The 22,181-nt window shown below is 33.7% G+C and overlaps 1 protein-coding gene and 1 long non-coding RNA gene across 11 annotated transcripts in view; one reads left to right on the forward strand and one right to left on the reverse strand.

Moving 5' to 3' along the window:
• The window catches only part of LINGO2 (leucine rich repeat and Ig domain containing 2), a 1,134,307-nt gene that overhangs the window by 1,064,266 nt on the left and 47,860 nt on the right, over positions 1–22,181 (reverse strand). The window lies entirely within an intron of this gene.
• The window catches only part of LOC112649599 (uncharacterized), a 43,021-nt gene continuing 39,146 nt past the window's right edge, over positions 18,307–22,181 (forward strand). The window contains exons 1-2 of the long non-coding RNA XR_003129660.3: positions 18,307–18,569; positions 19,270–19,297. This is a non-coding gene — a long non-coding RNA (uncharacterized LOC112649599). The remainder of the gene's footprint in view (positions 18,570–19,269; positions 19,298–22,181) is intronic.

Genomic DNA, 22,181 nt, shown 5'->3' on the forward strand with positions numbered 1-22,181 from the left:
TGTTTGCATTGTTGAAATCAATAATGCTATTGCTATTGTGTGAGCTGCCATATAGAGAAATTCACAAGGCAAGGAACTAAGGGCAGCCTCCAGTTAACAGCCAGAGAGAAACTTAGACCTTAATCTAATAGCCCACGAGGAACTGAATCCAAGCGACTGCCACATAAAGGTGTTTGGAAACAGATCCTAGACCAGAAGGGCCTTGAGATGACTGTGGCCCCAGCCTACACCTAGATCACAGTGTTGTGAGAAAACCAGAGTTAGATTCCAGCTAAACCATGCCCAGATTCCTAACCCATAGAAACTACAAGATAATAAACATTGACATCTTAAGTCATTGGGCTTAGGGGTGATTTGTTATGCAGTAATACATAACTAATTCAAGTTTCAAATATTTATTATAACTTTAATGTTTACAGCCAATGCTCTGTGAGATTATGTTCCCCACCATGCTGCACTTAGAAATTAATAAAGTCTGATCAGCAAGATGACAGAACAGAAAGGCCTGGCTTTGGATATATTTCTAGAAACATAAAACCTACTAAAACTAAATCATGAAAAGATGGAAAATCTCAACAGACCCGTAACTAGTTAGGAGACTGCATCAGTGATCAAAAACCCTTGCAACAAAGAAAAGTTCAGGAGCAGATAGCTTCACTGGTGAATTTTCCTAACATTTAAGGAAGAATTAACACCAATCCTTTCCAAATTCTTCCAAAGAACTGAAAAGGAAGGAACACTTCCAAACTCATTTTATGAGGCCAACATTACTGTGACATCAAAGCCAGGCAAACACACTTAAAGAGAATAAAACTACAGGCCAATAATCTTGATGGATATAAATGCAAAAGTCCCTAACAAGGCACTGGCAAATGGAATTCTATAGTACATTAAAAGAATCACACATGATGACCAAGTGGGATTTTTTTTTTTCTGGTATACAAGGATATTTCAACATAGGAATATCAATTAATGTGATACACCACTTTAACAGATGAAAGATAAAAATCACATGAACATATCAAGATATACAGAAAATCGTAGTCAACAACATTCAACATCCTTTCATGGTAAAAACAGTCAATAAATTAGGAATACAAGGACCTCAATATAATAAAGGCCACATATGACATATTAGGAATATGTGGACTTCGACATTCCCTCAATATAATAAAGAGTTTTTATGACAAGCCCACAGCTAGCATCATATTCAATAGTGAAAAACTGAAACCTTATCCTCTAAGATCAAAGATAAGGCAAAGATGACCATATTCACCATTTCTATTTAACAGTGTTGGTAGTCCTAACCAGAGCAATAAGGCAAGCAAAATAAAGGAATCCAAAATGTAAAGGAAGAAATAAATGTATCTGTGTTCACAGCTGACATGATCTTAAATATAGAAAGCTCTAAAAAAAAGCTCTTAGAATTAGTAAATGAATTCAGCAAACTAGCACAATACAAAATCAATATAAAATATTGGTTGTGTTTCTATATACTGACGATTAAATGTAAAACTTGAAATAATAAAACCAGTAGCAGAAATCAGAAGGAAAATCTTGTTGACAATGATCTGAGCAATGATTTTTAGATTAGGCAACGATTTTTGGATACATCACTGAAAGCACAGGTAACAAAAGCAAAAATAGGTAGGTTTGTCATACTAAAAAGCTTCTGCACAACAACAACAAAATGATTAACAGAGTGACAAGGCAACCTATGGAATGGGAGAACATATTTGCAAACTATATATATCAAGTAAAGAGTTAATATCCAGAATATATAAAGAGCTCAAACAACTCAATATCAAAAAACACACACACAAAAGTCCTGATTTTATTTACTTTTATTTTTTAAGGATTTATTTATTTATTTGAGTGAGAGAAAGAAAACAAGAGAGCACATGCAAACAGGGGAAGGGGCAGAGAGAGAGGGAGAATCCTGAAGCAGGCTCCCTGATGAGCAGGAAGCTAGAGAAGGGGCTCTGTCCCAGGACCCTGAAGTCATGACCTGAGCCAAAATCAAGAGTCATCTGCTTAACTGACTGAGCCACCCAGGTGCATACCCCCCACCAAATATTTTAAATGGATAAAAAATAAATATTTTTCAAACAAGTATATGAAACATATAACATATAAAACATATAACATGAAACATAAAACAAGGCCAACAAGTATATGAAAAAGTATTCAACATCACTAATCAGGGAAATGTAAATCAAAACCACAATGACATATTTCTTCACACTGTTGGAATGGTTATTATAAAAGATAACAAGTATTAGTGAGAATGTGAGGAAAAGGAACCCTTGTGCACTGCTGGTAAGAATTTAAAATGGTAGAGCCATTATGGAAAAAAAGTAATGAGGTTCTCCTCAAATTAAAATTTGAATTGGTACTTGCTATGTACCCAAAAGAAATGAAATCTAAATCTTAAAGAGGTATCTGTACCTTCCCATGTTCACTGCAGTGTTGTTCACAATAGCCAAGATATAGAAACAACCTGTCGGTCAGTGGATGAATGGATAAAAAAATGTGGTATATATACAAAGAAAATATTATTCAGTCTTACAAAGAAGGAAACCCATCATCTGCAACAACAGGAATGAACCTACAGGATGTTATAATAAAATAAGCCAGACGCCAAGAAACAAATTGTACAGGATCTCACTTATATGTGGAATCTAAAGAAATACAAGCCATAAAAGGAGAAAGTAGAATGGCTTTTGCCAGGGGTTAAGGGCTAGGAAAAATAGGGAGATGGCTGGCCAAAGTATACAAAGGTTCAATTATCCAGGATTAGTATGTTCCAAATATCTAAAGGACAGCATTGTGAGTACAATTAAAGGGAGTACCTGAGGGGCTCAGTAGGTTAAACATCTGCCTTCAGCTCAGGTCATGATCCCAGGGTCCTGGGATTGAGCCCTTATGAGGCTCCCTGATCCGTGGGGAGCCTGCTTCTCCCTCTTCCTCTGCTTCTCCCCTTGCTCCTGCTCTATCGCATGCAAATGCTCACTCTTGCTCTCTCTCTCTCCCAAATAAATAAATACATTCTTAAAAAGAAAAAAGTACTAGAGTGTGTACTTGAAATTTGCTGTAGGAGTTTTTAAGTATTCCCACCATCACACCAAAAAAAAAAAAAAGAAAAAAAGTAACAATGTCATAGATATGTTAATTAGCTTGATTTGGGGAATCATTTCACATTATGTACATATATCAAAATATCACACTGTATTTCTTAAATATATATAATTTTATTTGTCAAGTAGATGTCTATAAAGCTAGAAAAATACAATAGCAACAAAAAGAATAAAATACTTAGGAATAAATAATCAAGGAGGTGAAAGACTTTACAATGAAAACTACAAAACACTGATGAAAGAAAGAAGACACAAATGAAAAAATACTGTGTTTATGAGCTGAAATACTTAATGCTGAAAGGTCCACACTATGCAAAGAGATCTACAAATTCAATGAAATCCCTATCAAAATCCCCATGGCAGTTTTTGTATAACTAGAAAAAAAAAAATCCTAACATTCACATGAAATCACAAGAGACTATGAATAGCAAAACAACAACAATAATCTTGAAAAAGAAGAACAAAAGTGGAGGCCTCACAATTCCTGACTTCAAACCATATTACAAAGCTACAGTAATAAAAATTATGTGGTACTGGCATTAAGGCAAACATATAGACCAAATGAAAAGAATAGAAGCCTAGAAATAAACCCACATACATATGGTGAAACAATATTGGACAATGTAGCCAAAACTACACAATAGCAAAAGAATGGTCTCTTCAATAAATGCTATAAACTGGATATCCACATGATAAGAAATGAAACTGAATCTTTATCTCTAACACCATACACAAAAACCAACTCAAAATAGAATAAACACTTAAACAGAAATCCTGAAACTATAAAACTTCTAAAAGAAATTGTAGAGGAAAAGCTTTATAACATTGGTCTTGGCAATGAATTCCTGCATATGACACCAAAAAGTTAGGAAACAAAAGCAAAAAATAGACACAAATTACTATATTAAGTTTAAATGCTTCTGTATAGCAAAGCAAACAATCAACAGAATGAAAAAGCATCCTACAGAGTAAGAGAATATTTTTGTAAACATATATCTAGTAAGGGCTTAATATTCAAAACATATAAGGAACTGAATTGAAACAACTCAATAACAAAAGAAGAAAATTTTTTTTTATATTTTATTTATTCATGAGACAGAGAGAGAGAAAGAGAGAGAGAGGCAGAGACACAGGCAGAGGGAGAATCAGGCTCCATGCAGGGAGCCCGATGTGGGACTTGATCCCAGGTCTCCAGGATCACGCCCTGGGCCAAAGGCAGGTGCTAAACCGCTGAGCCACCCAGGGATCCCCAAATAATTTGATTTTAAAATGGACAAAGGATTCAATAGACATTTAACCAACAAAGATATACAAATGACATAAGAAAAGATGCTCAACATCACTAATATTTTTAAAAATGCCAAACAAAACCATAATGTAGTATCACTTCAATCTGCTAGGATGGCCATTATAAATGTATATATTTAAAAAAACAGAAAATAACATATTTTAGTGAGTATGTGGAGAAATTAGAACCCTCGAGTATTATTGGTAGGAATATAACTGGTGCAGCTACTATGGAAAACAATATGAAGGTTTCTCAAAAAAAATTAGAAATAGAACCAAAGGATGATGCAGAATTCCCACTTTTGGGTATTTATTTATCCAATAGAAGTAAAAACTATCTCAAAGAGGTATCTGCACACCCATGTTCATTGCAGCATTATTTACCATAGCCAAGAGGTAGAACAACTTAAATGTCCATTGATGGATGGATGATAAGAAAATATGGCCTATATACAATGGAATACTATTTAGCCTTAAATATGAGGGAAAGTCTGTTTTATGCTACAATGTGGATAAATTTTTAGGACTATACTAAGTGAAATAAGCCAGCCACTGAAGAGCAAATGCTACAGGATTCTTCTTTTTATAGGGTATCTAATGTAGTCACACTCATAGAAGCAGAAAGTAAAACCAGGGGCTGGAGGGAAGGAGAAATAGGGATTTGCTATGTAATGGGTAAGAGGTATCAGTCATGCAAAATGAAAAAGTTCTAGAGATCTACCATACAACAATGCAGATATAGTTAACAACACTGTAGTATCCACTTAGAAATTTGTTAATAGGATATATTTCATTTTAGGTTAAAAAATTCATTGTAATCTGAAGATGGTACACACATGCAGATGAGTAGACAGAAAATTAAGTAATTTCTCAATTATTTTAGAGATTCTTTAGATAATCAGGTGTTCACATGTATTGTCCCATGAAAATCGAACTTAATGGCATTAAGTAATAAAATTTAAAGTCATCAGTTAGTATAATTGGTTGCAAACACCAGAAATGGAACCTATCTAAGTTTCAAAGATTTATTTACTTTGGAGGGAGGGGAAGAGAGAGGATAGAGAGTACGGGGAGAGGCAGAGAGAGACAGAATCTTTAAACAGACTCCCCTATGAGTACAGAGCCCAACATGGGGAGACCCATGAGATCATGACATGAGCAGAAACCAAGACTGGATGCTCAACCGACTGAGTCACTCAGGCATCCCAAATCTAGCTAAATTTTAAAAAGGAAATTTTTGGAAGTGTATTAGAGATGTAACCCAGCTCCTGGAATTGGCTGGAGGCTTGAGAGCCAGCTAAGTACCAAGTTGGTGCCAAAGTAGCTCTAAAAATCAGGAAGGAAAAACCATAGCAACAATATCAGAGCAGGTGCGGTACACTCAACTCATTGATTCCACCACTACACTGAGTGATTGCTCTGTTCCCTGTGTCACCCACTGAAGAGTCAAAGTCCTGCAACAGTGCAAAGGACTGGATGAGTTTATTTCATGTGCTCCTTCATGTAGTGACAAGTGACATTACAGCTGATTGGTTTCTATAGGAATTATCCCTTCATCAAAATGCTAATAAAAGGAAAATTAAAAATTGGGCAGGCAAAAAAAATTCTACTACATTGAAGATTATTGGTTTGTATCTGCATGCATACAAGTTTTTTTTTATTTTTCCTTTTGTTTCCAGTGGTTATGATTTGGATACAGATATTTCATTATATGCATTACTATTGCTGTGTTTAGAGCAAAAATAGACAATAGCTGTCTAATACTTTCTTCATGATTTTTTCCTTTGTCACAATGTTTCATTTAATTTTTTTTGTTTCGAAAGTATTTCCAGATGATTTGAAGTTCTAGCAGCTATTGATCAAATTGAAATAAATCACCCTCAGAATTCTCTACACGTAATTATAACTTCATATTGTGCAAATGTCATCAGTCATGCATTTTTATTGTTCTAGGCACACATTGTAGTGATCCAGGTGTAGAGATGGAAGTCCATCTGGCCAATTTTCTTTTCTATGACTAGAGATGGTTTTTTTCTCTTCCATTTAAATGTGAACAAGAAATATCTTGAGCCAGATCCAAGAACCTATGGTAGCTCTCTAATTTTTCAAATAAAGGCAGAAGAAAATATTGTGTTATTTTCTTTGATGGTCATTTTCTAACAAACTATTTTCATCAATAACATAATTACATGGGACAATAATATGACAAAATTCAAACTATCCTGATTTGCAATATTTATCAAAACTCCTGTAAATGCCATAGTCACAATTATCTGTCTATGCAGTAGAAATAACAAATTTTACTTTAAGCCAATCAATTACTGAATAGAGATATATTTCCATGGCATAGGAATAATTTTCCCTCCTAAAATTTAAATATTTGAAAAAAATTTTCCCAGTCCAACTAGTGGTGAATTACTTTAATACTAAGTTAAAAAAAAAAAAAGAAACATATGAAAGGATGGCAGTGATGCCCATAACACTGGGGTTATGTTTTATGTTTTCCCTTTCATATGGAATGGAAATCTTCTTGGTGTTAAATCATAAAGAATAATATATTTTAAACATTTCATATTATGGAAAAATCTTTCTACAAATAAACATGCACATACAGAGGTAGAAAAAGTGTATATATGTTATATATACACTTATCTAGGTGTGCGATACCCACACATTGGTACCAAAAGAATACTATACCACTGTATCTAAAAAATGGCCACTAATTTTTTATTATCATTGGTGGAGAAAAAATAAACATAAAAGCAGCACCACTATACCACCTGGACACAAACCAACACAACAGCCAAGACTTGTAATGGTCTTACTATCATCACGAACATTTAGTGTTTTTGCAAGAACATACTAAGCCAAAAAGATACTACACAGCTTTAAAACATCTACTGCTTTAAAAGAAATTCTTAGTAAGAGAGCTAGGGAAAAATATTATCATTCTCATAAATTAGTAAAAATATTCTTATCTCACTAGTATATGTTTCTTTTTTTAAGATTTTATCTTTATAGATTCATGAGAGACACCAAGAAAGTGAGGCAGACAGACACATAGGCAGAGGGAGAAGCAGATTCCCTGCCGGGAGCCCCATGTAGGGCTTGATCCCAGGACCCCAGGATCATGCCCTGAACTGAAGGCAGACATTCAACCACTGAGCCACCCAGGCGTCCCCTAAAATATGTTTCAACTGGTTTCTATAAGGTAGCACTAGGTTGTTGACCTTATAATGAACTGTGAAATTGGGGTAATTTTAAATCAAGACAAAGCTGTCAGAAAACTTGAGACCATCCAGAAATAAGATAACTTTTCAAATACTATCCTCTGTAACTAGAGAAATACACACACACACACACACACACACACACACACACACAAAAGCACTCTAAAGCACTATATTGTTTTTTCAAAAGTATAAGGTTAGAAATATGAAGTCCATTCAAAAGATATCAGCCATTTCAAATTTTCAACTACATGCAGACAGTGTTTAAATATTTTTTGAGGGATCAGAATAATTTTAAGAATCTCTAATACCTGAACATTTGCTGTTCTTATGATCTCAATCCAGAAAATGTAACAGAATAGATTAGTTATGAATATTATAAAGCATGTATATATTTAATACACATGGGTATATGTTTCACTGTATCTCTCAAATTGAATGTTTTCTTCAAATCGCATATTTGGTATGGAGTATTTCTTTTAAAAAGAAATTATTTATTATCTTACCAAAAAATAAAACAAATGATCTATTCTATGCTTTTCTTTATCCCCAAGCTTAACTAAGACATAAATTTCACAAAAGTAGAAATACATTTCCTTGTTTTGATTCTCTTTTACCAAGACTTCTAAATAAACTCCATGCAAGATGCATCACAAAAAGCAATGAGCTTTGATAATCTCAGATCTATTTATGTTCACAGACTCCAGAATCAATGTATATACTTCTTTTTAAAAAAAAATCCAACCTTTTGATAGGCAAAGCACAGCCTGATAGAAATCAGTAATTATCTCCCAAATATATCCAAATTATCATAAACACATCTTAGATATTCTGTAACTATTTTGATATATTAGATATTTAGAATCTTAAGACTTCTAGACCATATTTATTTCTATGGGGACAATCTATAAAATTCTTTCAGATATATTGCTTCTTACTTGTTTGTATAACTGAACATATAGTTCTTTTTATTTAAACCACCACAAATTAAAACCATCTGCAAACTAAATGAACATGCAGCAGATTCTAGGAAACAAAATAAGGTATTTAATAAAGCTAATTATTTCTATAATTCCTTAGTGATTGGCTAGTCTCCAAAAACCATTTCCAAATATTCCATATAGTGATTTCAGAATTATATTAAAAATACACTTCTTTAACCTGATGATATTTCTGGGTACTAGCCAATTTTTTAACAATGATTTTTTAAATGGCATTCATTTTACAAAGCTATGATGATCTAAAACAATGTCTAATGACAATAATGCTGATGATAGTCATGATGAAAATTATACATTCTACTGTAAATTCTTTCTTTTAAACTGCATAGTATTTTAATTCTAAATTTATTTGGGTGGGATGCCTGGGTGGCTCAGCGGTTGGGCACCTGCCTTCAGCTCGGGTCTTGATCCCAGGATCTGGGATTGAGTCCCACAATGGGCTCCCTGTGGGGAGCTGGCTTCTCCCTCTGCCTGTGTCTCTGCCTCTCTCTCAGTCTGTCTCTAATGAATAAATATATAAATCTTAAAAATATAAATTTGGGTATAATTTTAATTACTGCTGCTCATTTCCCTAATATTTTACATACACTTAGTTAATCCGTCCTGTAGCACATGAGCTACATTTCACTGAGAAGGCAGTCACCATGTTTTAAGGATCTACTTTTGCCAAAGAACTTCTCATACATATCAGTGTTCAATTTTACAGTTCCACAGAAAGAGATGAGGAGAGAGCCTGAGAGGCTAAGTAACTCTTCCAGTTTTACAGACTTAAGTAATGACAGAGCTGGGATTAAACTTATGGTCCCTATAATTCTGCTGGTCCCAGTATAAACTGGCCATTTTATAGTGTCACCTCCTACAATTCCAAACACCACTGTATTTCTGCTGTATTTTCTGTTTTAAGCAATCATTTTACAGAAAACATTTTCTTTCCCTTTTAATTTGTACTGTTCTCTATACTTCTATACCTACATAAAGTGATGAAACAACATGAAAGCATATACAATCACAGAAAACATAAATGAATACGTACTCTTTCTATTGGTTTATCCTGATTGGTCAAAGCCTATTGTTTCTTTAGTATCAATTGTAATGTTCAGAGGAATGGATACAATTTCTCTACAAATGTGGATGATCACTATGGGATTTTGTTCTACAAGAATAACAAAAGAAAATATCCATGTGCCAAAAAATAAATAAATAGATAAACTGTAGGGCCAGTTGTTTTTCAAACGTTTAAAGCTTTATGATATTGTATCTGAGTAAGGGAGAGTGTTTTATCTATGCAGTTATTTCTACCTCATCTACTAAAAGAGAATTTCTAAAAGTTGAATGTCTTTATTGATTGTCACAGAAGAGGGTCTTTGAGGTGACAGATGTTAATTCCTAAATATCTCTAGATAAAATTCTCAGGGACTTAATGGTGTCATTAAAGCTTCCTAATCCATTAAATAGAGTTAAACTGTAGCAGTACAAGCACAACAAGAGTAAAAATATCAGAGTGACAATTCTGAACCACAGAAAAATTTGAGTCTATTTTATTGTTTTATACTTTCTAACTATATTTTGGCTTAATAGCTCATTTCATTTTTAATTCCTCATGCCAAAAGTGGTTAAAAGGAGAGACATAGAAAGATACACACACCACACAGAGAGAGAGAGAAATGTGTATCAGTTGCTCAATTTTGAATTTGCCCAAATCTATTTTGGTAAAAACAGACATAGCATCATAACCAAGGTCATCTTTCAAAAATTCTGCAAAAAAATTGCAGACAACTTTTTTATAGAGGGCCTATCTAACAATGCCTGTCAATGGTGAACCTCCAGCAGGGATGGGAGTATATAAAAGAGAAGACAAATTTTCCTACAAAAAGTGATGCTAGGATGTTAAATTAGCAGAATATACTATACAGTATAATTCACATTAAGTAGTACATAAACAATTTCAATTAGAAATGTCAAATTGTCTTTTCTGCAAACATTATCATCTGTTGCTTCTCCTGAATGGCAATGGGAAACTTGGGGGCCATCTGCTGCCATTCTCAAGATTCCAATGTATGGCTGATACTATGAAGTACAAGAATTTTTCCAGCCTTGTCACTCTACTTTTTACCGTCAAGGGCCTTCTGGTCGTGGAGCAAACTGGGCCCCTTTGTAACCAACTCCACTGGAGGTTCAAATAGCAATAGATTTGCAGAATCCCTGGCCACTAGGGCTCCTGTATCTTTTGATTGAAGTCACTATCATTTTTCCTTTATTTTTCCTTATCTCAACCAGAGTAGTAACATCTCTTCTTGATGTTCTTCCAACAACCTCTTTGCTCATTTAATTATCTTTATAGCACATACTTATTATATTAGTCTCCTAACTCAGAAATATTCTTATAAAATTAAAATATTCACTTTTGAATCCATATTTCACAGAACTATTTGATTAAAAATCTTAATTTTTATGTAGGTTAGACATCACTGCATTTTTAATCCAATTAACTAATCATAATTAGGTCAAATATATTTTTTAGGTCAAATATTTTATAGATATTTTAAAATCTTCATTTTTAAGTACATTAGATTCCTTACAAATTGAATATTATTCATACAATTAATCATAATTTATGATCAGTCAAATGTTAATTAACGGGAGGAACTGGTATTCATCCCCAGATGTATTGTTGAGTGTCAGCCTGTTTCATGGACCTAGGTTATACTCAGAGAATAGTGCAAAGGTCTGGGATAAACTAGGACACACCTATCATCAGTTATCAACTAATTAGGTAAAGTCCAAGATCAAATTCCTATGACTTGAAAGCAGTGTCCTCACAGGAAGTGGGACAGAAAAATTCTTCAGTATCCAATCTCTTAGAATTTGAAATCCAAGGAATACTAATTCATTTTTCCCACTTTATAAAGTTTTATATCAGAATTGGTAAGCAGGCAATCTTACAGTTCTATCTTTATTCAAAAAATGCACAACCTGGGAAGATATATAGGTTTATAACCGCAAAAAAAGTCAAAGCAACTGTCAATGAACAACAGGAATAGGCCATTAAGCTTGGACTCCATATTTTTGCTAATATCCCAAAATTTAAATCAAAAGCCTTTAAAACTTAAAGCACAGAGTCTGAAAGATAAACTAGTGATAAAATATAAGTACTATCCTCATCAATCTCGTGTGAAATAAGGTAAGCATCTCTTATTAGCTTAAAGTGAACTATTAAAACACTAGTTGCAGAGTATTTTCTCTGAATTTCTATTTAATATATGAAAATGGGAATTAAAAATATTATCTACTTCACTGGTAAAGATTAAGTGGTATAATGCATGTAAAAATACATAGCAAAAGGACTCAAGCTATTTTACTTTTTCTTTTTTGTAGCAAGAGATAGTGTATGTGGAGTAGAGGGAGAGAGAGAATCTCAAGCAGGCTCCACGCCTAGTGCAGAGCCCAACGTGGAGCTTGGTCCCACGACCCTGAGATTATGACGTGAGCTGAAATCAAGAGTTGCACACTTCACCAACTGAGTTACCTAAGCACCCAAAGACTCAAAAATTTTTGACACTAATAGCTACTTAATAAATATGCCCTGTTAAAAATAATTAAGAAACTAATAAATAACATAGTTTGTAGTACTTAGAAAAGCACAAAGAAATACAGTGTCGTCCATGCCTGTACATGGTCTTGCTAATTTTATCTCATCATTATATTTCCTTTCATTTAATTTTATTTTACTTCATATTCTTTATTCCTTAAGTATTTTACATATGTTTTAAGAATAGAAGGTTGCTTGCTCATTTACGTAGGCCATTTATATGAGTAAGCAGAATTTTTTGCCAAGCTTTCATTAAAGCTAACATAATTCATTCCAATCAATTTCTTCATTTTTATTTCCAATGTTAATGATTCAATTTGCATTCTTTGCTGAGCCTTATAATTTTGGCAGCATCTACGTGGTGGACAACAAGACTGCCATATAATTTAATATCTATGAAGAAGAGCTTTTTATTGTTTATTTTTAGCAGTATGTGCCCTTGTAAATGAGTCAGGTTTAAACAAAAAAGAGATGTCATTTTGTCTATATATTATTTCAAATAAAAGCTTAGGCTTAACAACATCATCTAATAACACTACAGAGTATTGTTTTAATCCAAGTAGCATATATATCCAAGGAAATTTATTTTTCTTACAAGCCAAACATACCTTTTCACTCTTGAAGAGGGTGAAACAAATAGGTAACAACAAAATCAGCCCTTACTTCATATACTCAAGTTTCTTTATCCATGCAAAAGATCATAAAATAACCCTACTATAAATAGAATGTGATCTAAACCAATGCCCAAGTAATTCCTGGGTCTTTATAAACCTGAACAAATGACAAAGGGATCAAGGCACAGAACATCTGCCTCATCCTTGACATCCATGTGATGACCCAGATAGATATTCTCTCTACTCAAATGGACACAGACACACTTTTATTCAACCACTGATGGGGATATCTAGACGCATGAAAAACAAGAGAGTCACTGTGATTTAATTTAAGCATCCTATGAATTTTACAGTACTCTTCAAATGAAATTGTTTTGGCTAAATGGCATTTATTGAACAATTAAAAATCAACTTTAAAAAACTGCTTTAAGCTCTCACGTGGGCTCCGAACACTATTGAATAGGAATTGGTAAAAGCAACATATTTCCAATAAAGAGAAAAGCTCTATACTAAAAATAGTCTACCATGAAATAAATCTAGATTTAATTCCTGAATTAAATTCAGATTTTCCAACGGAGAATTCCTCTAAAACTTTATTAAATATCTCAACTTACTGAAAAATGCAATCAGCTTTATTACTAATTATTATTATGAATTATTTTACAGGGAAAATAAATGCACATATATTTTGTCCTGTGGAATCTATGTACCACAGCTTTATCTTCCTTCAACTTTCAGACTAGAACAGGAAGCTACAGTTATCACACCACCAACAGAAAAGATTTATTCATAAGAAAAAGGAGAAAAGGAGAAAGCCGATATGCCGAGGTAGAAAGAGAGAGAAGTATCAAAGTCACTATCTCCTCTAATACAAAAATCCATCTCTGCAGAGTTAACATCTCAGACTCTGGAGTCTCCTTGGCTGGCCAATATACCCTGTTCCATTTCTGATTTTCCAGTGACGTCAATCTCCTCAAATCTAATTCCCAGCAACAGTAATAATGTCATGTACTTTGGAAAGGCTTAGATGAGACTATACACAAAAAGCACTTGTGATAAGGCTTTATATGCAATGCTTTCCTCTTATGATTATCATTGTTAGTATTATTTTTCCATAAGGAAGAATAATGAATAATTTGCTAACTTTCTGTTCTCAAAGAAAAAAGAAATATTACCCTTTAGCTTCTCACATCACTCTTTCTACAATTGTGGTATAAATTACTATGTATTTAGTTATTCCTTGATGCTGGGAAGATCTTTTCCTTTTATAAATGTCAAATCTCAGGATATATTTAACAATAAAAAAATAATTTTTAAAAAGGTGCTGCATTAAAAAAAAAATAAAAAGGTGCTGCATTCATCACTTACAGATGAGATATAGATATTAATTTTCTAAACTTTTAGAAAAAATGTACTGTCTTCCTCCTACATAATATGTTAATGATCATGAATATTGTAGTTCACTGACTACAATTCTTCTCTTCCATAGTCTCCAAGAATCAGAGTTTAGTATAAAGAAATACATGACCTAGATATTTCTTATTACTGTGTAAAATATTGTGAGGTTTTTTTTTTTAAGATTCCATTTATTCATCTGACAGAGAGAGAGAGAGCGTGCACAGCATGCACACGCAGGGGGAGTATGAGGCAGAGGGAGAGAGAGAGAAGCAGGATCCCCACCGAGCAGGAAGCCTGATGTGGGATGTGGGGCTCTATTCCAGCATCATGTCCTGAACCAAAGGCAGCTGCTTAACCAACTGAGCCACCCAGGCGCCCCTACTGTGAGCTTTTTTTTTGTAACTTAAAATGAAAGAGAAAAAAAAATCACAAAATGAAAATTAATACTCTTTAAAATGTACATACATGATTATTATTTTATTTGAATAATCTACTGTAAAAAATAACACCCAGAATAATATTTAGTATATAATTAGCCTTTATAAGATTTTGAACTTTTAAAACTGAAACAATGCAATGCATTGTTAGTGTCAAATAAAGCTGTAGCTGTTCTTGAAAAAAAGGGCAGTTTATTCCAGAGTAAATAGCTTATACTGCCATCTCAAGGAAGCTAAGAGCATAGAAAAAATCATCTCCATTAGTCAAAACAAACACACACCCAAAACAAAACAAAAAACTTCCATCATGGAGGTGTTACAGTAGAATGAAAGAGGTAAAAACAATTGTGATTGTAAACTAAGAATTTAGAAGCTTTCTTACCACAATATTCCAGTAGAAGTGATAGTGACAAAAATCACACAGGGAATTCTAAAATAGCCCTCAAAATTAAAGCTTTGCCCTCTTCTCATCTAATGCTACTACACATTGCTGTTGGTAAATACATACTGCAGGAATATAGAATAAAAAGAAGCAACTACAACAAAATATCAGTGTGTACTCTTCACTATGGCAGGTTAATTGCAAAACTACAACAGAGCCCTTAAGATGTAACTCAAAGCCCATGGAGAATTTGTAAGGAAAAAAAAAAAAGCCCCATTAGACTTTTCACAATACACTGAGCAATTGAAAACGTATTTGGCTTTTATGTGCATCACTAAGAACTGACAGGTTATAAAGTAGTATAGTTTCAACAATATTGGGATTTTAGTTACCTCTAAATTCATATTATAGCAGTCAATCAATTGTTGGCTTTAGGCAAGAAAAGAAGATAAAACAAACGGTTTTCATTTACAACTGGGTTTCTTACCTATTCCTAGACATGAAATCGTAGATAAATGTACTCTGGTACATGATTACATCTCATTTATGTATATAGATGGGAGTATCAATAAATAAAACTAAAATTCTAGCACAGTTTGCATGTCATTAAATTTCTTCTGATAACTTCTAAGATTGAAGGACATGAAAAAGTTATTTGTGTCTTTGGGAAGTAACATTTCATTACCAAAGGAACACTTCATAAAATGCTAGCCTTCTTAGATAAGTCTTTGAACATCAATTTCACATGATACTTCTACTACAACAGGAAACTCACTCAGCCACATTTTTATGGTAAGCTATTACCTGGGAATAAACTGAGCATATTCCCTCTTTCAGGAAACCAAGGCATATCATATCACTTAATGTACCTTAGATCTAAATATTAAGCCCAACACCATTTTTTTTTTTTGCTTTTAAGCCCAACCAAATTTTTATGAATTTCCTAGAATATATGCTTTACCTTGGGACAGAACAAAGACAAAATTAAAAAAATAAAAATAATAAGAAAAACAAGTTTTACTAGTAAAACAATATATTTAGGCATGTCCACTAGTTAGTTCAGACTCCATAAAATGACAGATAAAGAACTAAATTGCAGATACTCTCAACATCCCTACATATATAAAAGTTTTTTTTTTAAATAAAGCTATCCCACTCAAGAAATACTCAGTTTTAAAATTCAGCAGAATGTCATTGAGCATATGAGATTTGCCAAACATGAAACTAAATGAGAAAGAGTCCCTTTCCAGACTAGAACAGTAAGTGAGAGACTCATAAATAGTTATTGTACAATGTGATATTTACAATTATGTGAGTATTGTGTTTTATACATACCGAAATACTGTTCAAACTCACTTGTTAACACAATGAATCCTGATAGAGAATGCCAAGAACTAGAGGTGAACATGAATCATTCTGAAAACATATGAGTAATACCTACTTTAAGTTCATTTTAATATTTGGAGAGTCAAAGACTAACTGAAAATAAAAATAGATTGTGGTATATAAAACACAACTGCCACTATGTCTAAAAACAGCAAGGTATTAATTAGGGGGGAAATTAATATAAAATAATGTCACACTAAAGAAATTCAATCTTGCATTAAAAGATCTAAGTAGACAAGCATTTCTCATTTAAACCTAACCATAACTTCATATTCCCTCATTTATTTTGTTCTTCTGATATCAAGAAGGATAGTAAAGTGTCTTGGTTCCCTGAAAGCAATAATATCTGGCTTGTGCAACACATTAATTCCACACATTTTCCACTTAAATTCATATATAAGTTCAAATTTTGGGTGTGGGGCAATATTTTATTTGGTTTTTATTTGTTTTCTTATATTGTATAATGAAAAATTCAGGGTTTTCATAAGAGAATTTTGAGAAGCGCCTGGGTGGCACAGTCAACTCTTGGTTTCAGCTCAGTCATAACCTCATGGTTGGTCATGAGATCAAGCCCTGATTGGGGCTCCTCGCTCAGCTCAGAATCTGCTTCAGATTGTCTTTTCCTATGTCCCTCTCCCTGCTCACACACACTACACTTTCTCTCTCAAATAAATAAATAAAATCTTTAAAATAAAAGAGAATTTTGACTTTCTCATGCATCACTAATACATACTTGTCCCTCTGCAACAATATATTTTACCTTCTAGAAGATACAAACACAGAAAAAGAATGTACTAATATATATTTATATACCCTATTTGTTATATGACTCAGAAGTAACTTTCTAGATTCATCTGTATGGACAATTTTCTCTTTGAAAAAGAAAATGTTTGTAGAATTACTCCTAATTCTTTGGAGTTATTCTTTATTGACTCTATTAATCAGTGATGTACATTCTATTAATAACTAAATGAACACCTGCAAATGAAGGAGAATTCGGATAGCACTTTAGCAGACTGGAGGAAGCATCTGAGTGGAATATAAACTAATCTTATATCAAGCCTACTGTCTCCAAAGCATCTCAGAAACATACTCTTGGGACTCATCTCTACTGAGGAAGAGAAAAGAACTATTTGCCATTGGGTTATACTACAACCATGAGGTCCTACTAAACCATCACTCTCATCTCTCCCCTACTCAGTCTTAATTTTAGTACCCAAGTATGTGTGTGTATGTATGTGAGAGAGAGAATGGGAGATAGAGAGAAAAACAGGGACAAAATACAGAGACGCAGAGACAGAATATCCTAGATCTGTATCCATCTGAATTCTGAGAGATTCCATTTGAATATGAAAGGGAAGCTTTCACAGATCCACCCAGCTGCAATGCTCAACCCCTGATCCTTCCCTCACTAGCGTCTCAGAGCTCAGGTTAGAGGACTTGTCTCACTGGGAGCTATAGTCCTCTTTTGGAAAACTTCCTTAAGTGACCCCAAATGCCCTTGTACTCTACTCCAAATCTCAGGGCTAGTGTTACACGCTGAAGATGGAGTTATTGAGCTATGCACAAAAGACTGAATCAGTTCTAAGGCACCAGGAATAGGAAGAAGAAAGTAAGGGTTAGTAGCAGCATATTTTAGCAAGCTCTCTAATTTCCTCTTCCAATAACTCTGCAATTCCTCATGGCTACATGTGTACTGAGCTCAACTTCTAAAATGGGTACGCTGGGCAGATCCTTCTCATGCACCCTCATCCTATCTTGTCCTGGTCCTCAAGTTTGGCTGTGAATTACACAGCAAGCTAAGATGACACATAATCAACTGTGATCAAATAAAGCTGTGGATTTAGAAGGTAACGAAGTTCCTAAGATAATGTCATCCTCCTGGAGGAATTAACTCATGGTGAAAATTCAGTTGTGGTTCACAGGCTGCTGTGATTAATTCAGATCAAGTAACATCTGAAGAGTACTTTGCAAATCACAAAATTCTTTCTCCTGAGTAACCTCAGAATTTTCACAACCACCTAACATACAAAGAGTCCTACAAGCCCTCTTTCAAGGAAAGAATTTCACTCAAAATATTTAAGGATTTGTCCAAAATTCTAAAGAAGGTAAATAAAATAGTCTTAAACCTAGATGCATGGCTTTCAAACTTTACAGTATATCTGAATCATCTAAAGAGATTATTGAAACAAAGTGCTGTGTTCTACATCCTTTCTGCTTCCATAGCTCTGAGGTAGGGATAAAGAATGTGCATTACTTCCAGGACCACTGACCTAAATTTTCTAACACCAGACCCAAGGTTATTTTCCACTGAAGCAATGAAACATTTTGGTTACAAAAGTTGTTTCCGAAGCCTCAACTCTGAAGTGGTTCTACACTTTACTAGCTATAGCAAATTATGTAACATTTCTATTTTCTCTTGGATTACTGATCATAAGAGGAGGAATAATACCATTTTCAGAATGTTGGTGAAAATTATTCGAGATAATATATTTAAAGTGGCCTAGAATTAATAAGTGTTGATTAAATATTACCTATTTTTCTCATAGTATTATGGGGTTTGTTACTTGTGAATAGACTTTAGAAAATTGCTTATCCTACTAAAGTTCCTCCAAATTAGACCAAAAATGATAAACATTTGATTATAAATCAGAGAGAAATTTACTAGTGCAGAGTAATTATCATAAAACTACATACAGATTTGATTTTTAAATGCAAATCCATGCATGATAAACACATGTATATTTGATATTTTTCCTAAAGAATGAGATAATTTGACAAATAAACAAGTGTGCTTTGTGTCTTTAGCTCATAGAACAGATTCACCAAAAACAAGGTAAGCTTATATTAACTTCTACTTATTAATTTTAACTGTGTAAACCAACTATATCTGGATCAACTATACCCTGTGAATGTCTCAAAATTTTAATACAGAGATATAAATGTGTTGGAATTCTTTTTTAAAACACTTATTCTCAGACTTTACTGTGTTATCAGAATCACCTAGAGTTTTGATAGATTGCTAGGCTGCCTCTCAAGAGTTTCTAATTCAGTAGGTCTGACATGGAGCCAAGAATGGACATTGTCAACAATTTCCTGGGTGGTCCAAAATAATACAATGAAACTACCTGCCTTATAGTGAAGGACTAATCACAGAAACAAAGAGCACCCAAAGAAAAGGGCCTTCATGTAACAGGCCACCAGATATAAACAATAAAAACTCCAATGATTTATTTTCATGAATCTATGGCCTGTTATTGGTCTTGAACCACAATACAAATCTCATTATAGTCCATTTGCTAAGGATGGAAATATTACATTATTATTGAGAAGTGATTTAAATAGTGTAAAAATGCCATATAATGTACAGGATACAAATAGATGAATTCATATAGAAATCCTTTGTGATTATTATAAACAGAAAACTATTATAAAAGTGAGCTGCCGGGCAGCCCCAGTGGCTCAGCGGCTTAGCACCGCCTTCAGCCTAGGGTGGGATCCTAGAGACCCGGAATCGAGTCCCATGTCACGCTCCCTGCATGGAGCCTGCTTCTCCCTCTGCCTCTCTCTCTCTCTCTATGTCTCTCATGAATAAATAAATAAAATCTTTAAAAAAAAGTGAGTTACCAAAGAAGCCTTCTTATAAATTAATCTTTGAATAGACTGCTGTTTGTAGTTAACATTTGAAAATAAAAATTGATAATCTCTAATAAGTTGTAACCTTCAGAGAAGGTTATAAACAACACTGAGTCAAGCACATGGAAAGAGGTCAATATATGCTTGTTGAATGAATAATAATGAAAGGCACAATAAATGAATAAATATAAATTTATGAATGAATGGATACAAAAGGCACTATTCAACAGAATATCTGAATACTAAATATTATTCCAAAAGTGGATGGTGTGAAAAATAAAACAGGTTGGTATATAACATGAATCAAACAAAACACTATTCATTATTTGAATCAACAATTACTGGGAGAAAATTAACATAAAAATATAACAAGAAGTGTGTTCAAATTTAATACAAAATAGAATTAAATACAGAATTATTAAATATCTGTAGGGAAAAAATAATCTACTGAAAACCAGCAGTAAACAAGGTATCCCAAAGAACATTCCTCAAGGATTTTTTCATTATATTTTGGCTTCAGTAGCACTGCTTTAAAAGGCAATGTCTGGGGCAGCCCAGGTGGCTCAGCGGTTTAGCACCGCCTTCAGCCCGGGGTGTGATCCTGAAGACCTGGAATTGAGTCCCATGTCAGGCTCCCTGCATGGAGCCTGCTTCTCCCTCTGCCTGTGTCTCTGCCTCTCTCTCTCTCTCTCTCTCTCCCTCTCTTTCTGTCTCTCATGAACAAATAAATAAAATATTTAAAAAATAAGTAAAAGGCAATGTCTGGCTTCACTAGTCTGATAAGTTTCAGAATCTTATAGATTCCATAAAGAAGAGAAAGAAAAGCATAAGAGAGAAGCGTAAGAGAGAATATTGAATATTACATATTACCTAGATTTTAGTTCCCACTCAGTACAAAAAAAAAAAAAAAAAGAACTTGTGATTGCATTAATCATTTTTTAAGCTTTGCTTTAAAAATTTAGGGTATCTTGAAGTCATGAGTATTAAAAACACATCTAAGTAAAATAATAGTATTAAAAACACTAAGCAAAATAGTCATCATACCAAAATATCATCTTCAGTAGAAAAAAGATGGATCACATTTAGATTCTGACATTAAATAATTGTATTCTTCTAATATACATGCAGTCATGGAAGTACAGAAAAAATAAGTAAAAAATAGGGCTTAGAGTCTAATATTACACAGTAAAGATGCTTATGACTTATTCTCATGATTTTTCCTTTTCCTAGAAAGGGTCCTTTCTAAGTATAAGAAAAGCTGTAAGAAAATCTTGGCATGAGAAGAGCAAATATTCATTCATATATCCAACCAATAGATTTACACTCTGGCTTACAAAATATAAGAAGAGGTGCTAAGTTCTAAGGCTATGAAAGCTCCAATTCAGAAGAGAATTATGTAATTATGTAAATGTACAGAAAATGATTCAGGATACAAGAGCAACAACAAGCCCATTTCTAAGAGTGTTTTGGAAAGCTAAAAAGAATAGGTTTCTGCATGATGACAAATCAATAGTCGTATGGTAAATTAGTTTTCAAAGGTGAACATAACAATTGTTATTGCCTGTCCTACATGCTCTTCCAGAACATTGTTATTCCCCATCAAGTAACGGAGTCTAAGTCCTCTCCCCTTGAACTTGGGTGGGCCCTCGAGATTGCCCTGGCCAATGAAGTACAGATTATAAGGGATGCTTTATGACTTCCAAAGTTAGGCATAAAAAACACTGTGCACTTATATTTAATTTTCTTAAGATGTTTTGGAAGTTAACTACCATGAAAAACCTAATGAGTGGCCAGTGAGGAGGTTTAGATGGAAAGAAAGCAAGGCCACTGACCCACAGCTGCAACTGAGCTTCCAGCTGACAATCTGCCCCATATGCCATCATGTGAATGAGTGATCTTAAAAGTGAACGTCCACTTCCCAACTGAAACTGCCCCAGCTGAGGCAAGCTATTCCTACAAGTCCAAACCAAATAGAAGATTTATGCGCAACACAAGTAATTGTTTTTTTTAAGTTACTAAGTAGGGATGGTTTCTGATGCAGCCATAGATAAATGACATAAATCACCTATCAATATTTTGCACTA

The sequence above is a fragment of the Canis lupus genome, chromosome 11 (assembly GCF_003254725.2).
Source record: "Canis lupus dingo isolate Sandy chromosome 11, ASM325472v2, whole genome shotgun sequence".
Classification (NCBI taxonomy): Eukaryota; Metazoa; Chordata; class Mammalia; order Carnivora; family Canidae; genus Canis; species Canis lupus.